Raw genomic sequence first — 4,678 nt, 5'->3', positions numbered from 1 at the left:
AACGCGACTGATGGCGGGATAGAATAACTCCAATATTACGAAATATCTAAAATTTCTTTCAATTCTCTACAGAAGAATAATGTGTTTTCACATAGTACAGTTAAATAACTGATATTACGTAATTTCCCAATTTCTAATATTCTCATATTTGAAATTCATTTCTTCTCAATTTCGTTAGAAATATGAATTATGAATTTCTTAAAATGACATAAATAACCCAAAAATTATGAAATTTCCTAATTTTCATCCATTTCTGACATTCTTCCCAAATTATTTACAAATATTGTAGAAACACATATACTTAGTAGACTCATGAATTTCCTACATAACTAACACAAATAAACCAAAATGTAGGAATTCATCTCAAATTCCCTTCAATCATAAAAACACATGGACTAGACTCTATCATGCTTTTAGAATTTGGATAGTTCTTTATCTGTGAGCAAGTTTTTTCCCATATGAAAATCATTTTGAATCCATATCGGAGCCGGCTAATAACAGAAAATTCAGAGGTGTGATGTTGAAAGTAACTTGACATGAAACAGAAATACAAGAGCTTTCACGAGAAACACCAGAAGTAGAATCAATAGTTTCATAAATAATTTAAAAATGAACTAAAAGTAGTAGATTCCTGCTGATTTTTCTTCAATGTTGTCAAATCAAAAAATCAAAATATACTTTATTGTCCAAGAATAACAATTCTCATGACAAAGCATACAGTCACCATGATAACATCACAAATATAACGTTAGCAAGGAGATCATAAATACACATAAATTCACACTTACAATAAGCGGACATAATTGCATATACAAAAGCAACAAGATTTACACCACTAAGCCAAATAAGATTGAACGACAAAACTACTATGTGCCAATTAAATGAATAAAGTAACATGCCGGAAAAACAAAAAGAAAAAATTTTTACATTTTGTACATGAAATTACAAGGACTACCTCTAAATATATGAAGAATTAGGCATACGTTATATGACCGCCGCCATAGATAGAGATCTCAGCTAAAATAATCCTGAAAGTATTCTTCCAGGGTATAGTAGGCCCTCCCAACTATGAGCATTTTTACAGATTTTCTGAACTTGACTTCGCTTTTGATGACACGCAAGGTTAGGGGAAGGTGATTGAAAATTTTCTTGCCCTCAAAAATTAGAGAGTTGCGAATTAAGGTTGAGGAGGGAATTGGAAGCGAGATCAAGTGAGAGGAGCGAGTGTTATAGGTTGACTCAGAAGTAATTATAGCTTGGTATTTCTTGTGCATGAGGCAAGCCATTTCCAAAATGTAGATACAAATCAATGTCAGAACTCCATGTTGCATAAACAAGGGACGACAGGATTCACGGTAATCAGAACTACATAGGTATCTAATTGCCCTTTTTTGGAGAGAGAATACTCTTTGAAATAAATACTGAGCACAAGCGCCCCAGAAGCAGATTCCATAACGAAGATGAGATTCTATTAGTGCGTAGTATACGTTCTTCGCTATACCCAAATTCAACTCATTAGCAATGACACGAACCGCAAAGCAACCTGAAGCTAATCGATTGCATAGTTTTGTAATATGGTTACCAAATTCAATTTATTATCAATCAGAAGTCCCAGAAATTTATTATCCGTAGAAATGGAGATTTGTTCCTTGTCCAAATAAACATCATCTAAGTCGCCCTTGAATGTTATGATATTTGTTTTGCTTATATTGAAAGTTAGAAGATTGGAATCACACCAATTCTTAACTTTTTCTATATCTATGCTCATGTGGTAGTTAAGCTCTGAAGAGCTTTTGTTGTGCCATAGACTCGATGTATCATCTGCACAAATAGTAATTTCACCATTGATATCTAAGTTGGCGAGGTCGTTAATATAAATGAGAAATAGAGTCGGGCCCAAAACTGATCCTTGAGGTACTCCACTCTCAATTACTTGCTTTCCAGACTCAATTTCATTAAATGATATAATTTGGCAACGCTCCGATAAGTATGACCTGAGCCAGGACAGTACCGTGCCTCGAAACCCATAAACTTCAAGTTTGCGGAGCAGTATTCCATGATTTACGCAGTCGAATGCCTTTGATAAATCACAGAATATCGCCGCCGCAGCCTCTCGTTCATTTAAATTAATATGAAGAGATTCTAAGAAAGTGAAAATGGCGTCCTGAGTGTTCTTAGAACATTGACATCCATATTGGCGGTTACTTAGAATATTAAATTTTTTGAGAAATGCTGTCATTCTCCTCTTCATAATTTTCTCGACAATTTTTGACAGAACAGGTAGTATAGAAATTATTCTGTAGCTGGAAGGCGACTCGAAATCATCCCTCACTCAATGTTGTCATATTCATCTCAAATTCTATTCAAATATCGTAAAAACACATATACTAGATTTAAATCACTTATTTCTCACATAATCCATTCAAATGAGCCCAATATCCTAAGTTTTCTTTACTTCTTTTCAATATTCATCTGAAATTCGTTTCAATTGTAGAAACACAATACGTATTTTCCATTCCATCATTGAATAACTCAAATATCTAGATGATATTCTTAAATAATTCAATTCAAATATCGTAAAAACACGTAGACTAGAGGAGAATCATGAATTTCTTAGATAATTAACATAAATTATATTAGTATCATCCTAGTCTAGTTTATGTGTTTCTGCAATATTTGTAAAGAATTTGAGGAGAATACTAGGGAATTGAAGAACATTTGTAAATATATATGACTCCCTTCTAATTTATGTGTTTCATAATAGTTGTGTAGTATTCGTAAGAAATTGAGAATAATATCAGAGAAGTCATGAAAATTTAGGAAATTTCGTAATATTTGAGTATTCTAGTGGATTACCATTATTATTTTATTTCTATTTCGAAAGGCATATTTTGACAAGATCACAAATCATGAAATTATGAAATAATAAAAATTAATTGGCGCTCTACTCATTTGTTTCTGATGCTTGAATTGAAGAAAATTTTCAGAAATTTTCTACTTTTGGTTTATTCATGTTGATAATGTTAAAATTTGTGACTCGTTTCTAGTTGATGTGTTTCTACGATTGAGACGAATTTGAGATTAATAACACAAAATTGAAATCCAGAAATTTTCTACTTTTGGTTTATTTGTTGTCTCAATGCAAGAATTTATGATTCTACTCTAGCCTACTCTAGGCTAGAGCCTACTCTAGCTTCTACAATATTTGAAACGATTTTGAGAAGAGTAATAGAGAAGTCAGGAAAATTTAGGAAACTTCGTAATATTTGATTTATTTGAGTGGATAATAAACAAGGGTCGATCTGTATCTGTAGAGTAGGGAGGGTGAGTGTAAGCCCACGCACTTAGGCCACATGTGACCCATTGTACATCCTCCCAAGGAGTTGTCCTCCTAGGTCGTCGTCCATCCTGTCCTTTCCAGGAAGGTGGAGAGGTCGCTGGGAGACATCTCCTTTATATCGGCAGGTGTAGGCCAAGACTCGCCGAACACACACTCTCTTATTGACGATAACTCCGGGCAGTCGCACAGGACATGCCTGACAGTCTCATCTTCCTGTTCACACATCCTGCATAGAGGTGTGTCCACTAGCCCCATATTATGTAGGTGTTTCCTTAGCTGACAGTGGCCAGTCAGAAATCCTACTGTGAGGCGTAAATTTTTCCTGGTCATCGCCAGATATTTCTTCGGCGCCAGCTTCCCAGGGTCGTCCAAGGTGATCCTGGCAAGATTACATCCTTTGATTTCATCCTATCTCTTTAAAGATTGAGTATGGGTGTACCATTTGACTAGTTCCGCAATTGTCGAAGTCATCAGGCCGTGGGTGCCGCTTGGTCCTAAAATTCTTAGTCCAGCCGCTTCCTTGGCTAAAGAGTCGGCAATGCGATTACCTTTACTCCTTTCGTGCCCTTTAATCCACCTCAGGATAATGTTATTATCTACCGAGACTTTGGCTAAATCTTGGTGGCACTCTAGTGCTAGCCCTGAAGTAACACGGTGTCTGTTCAAGGCTAATAGCGCTTGTCTGCTATCAGTGCAGATTGTTATGTTTTTGCCCGAAATTCTTTTCTTGGTTATTTCTTTTGTGGCGATTGAGATACCAGCCACACACACAAGGGTCGATAATTTTTGAAACAAAAAAAATTACAGTAGGATGAAACCCATTAGAAAACGGGGGAATATGATAAAAATTAAAGGGAAAATTGATTACAGGCTATCTGAATTCGGGAAGTGGAAGGGGTGAGTTTTCAAGGGTACAAAATGGTTTATCTCGATTTCCTGCAAGACCCTACAAGTCCTTAGGGGAAAAGTTGAATAGCAAAGTTGTAGGTAATGAAAAGATCAACAACTTTTGTATTCACAATTTTCTCAGATAACTTCAAAATTTATCTGAAAAATTCAAATAACCAAGTTAATTTTTTTTTATTTTTCTACGAAATTTGGTGAAAATTTACCATTTTATGTCCCAAATACACTGCAATTTATTTGATTGATAATATTCATTTTTTCATCCTATTTTGACTTAATAATATCAAAAAAGCACCCTAATTTTTAATGGAAAATTGTCACGTCAAAATATCAGATTTTTCAAGTCGGTGTCCTTTAAAAAAATATGTTTTAAATATATTTTTTCCGTTAAGAAGCTATCGCACTTCTACAAACGACAACACTCAGAAGTCG

Source organism: Leptinotarsa decemlineata, unplaced genomic scaffold (assembly GCF_025532065.1).
Source record: "Leptinotarsa decemlineata unplaced genomic scaffold, Ldec_3_MD MMD2_tig00000090_RagTag_RagTag, whole genome shotgun sequence".
Classification (NCBI taxonomy): domain Eukaryota; kingdom Metazoa; phylum Arthropoda; class Insecta; order Coleoptera; family Chrysomelidae; genus Leptinotarsa; species Leptinotarsa decemlineata.
Note: the sequence above shows the minus strand (reverse complement) of the source record.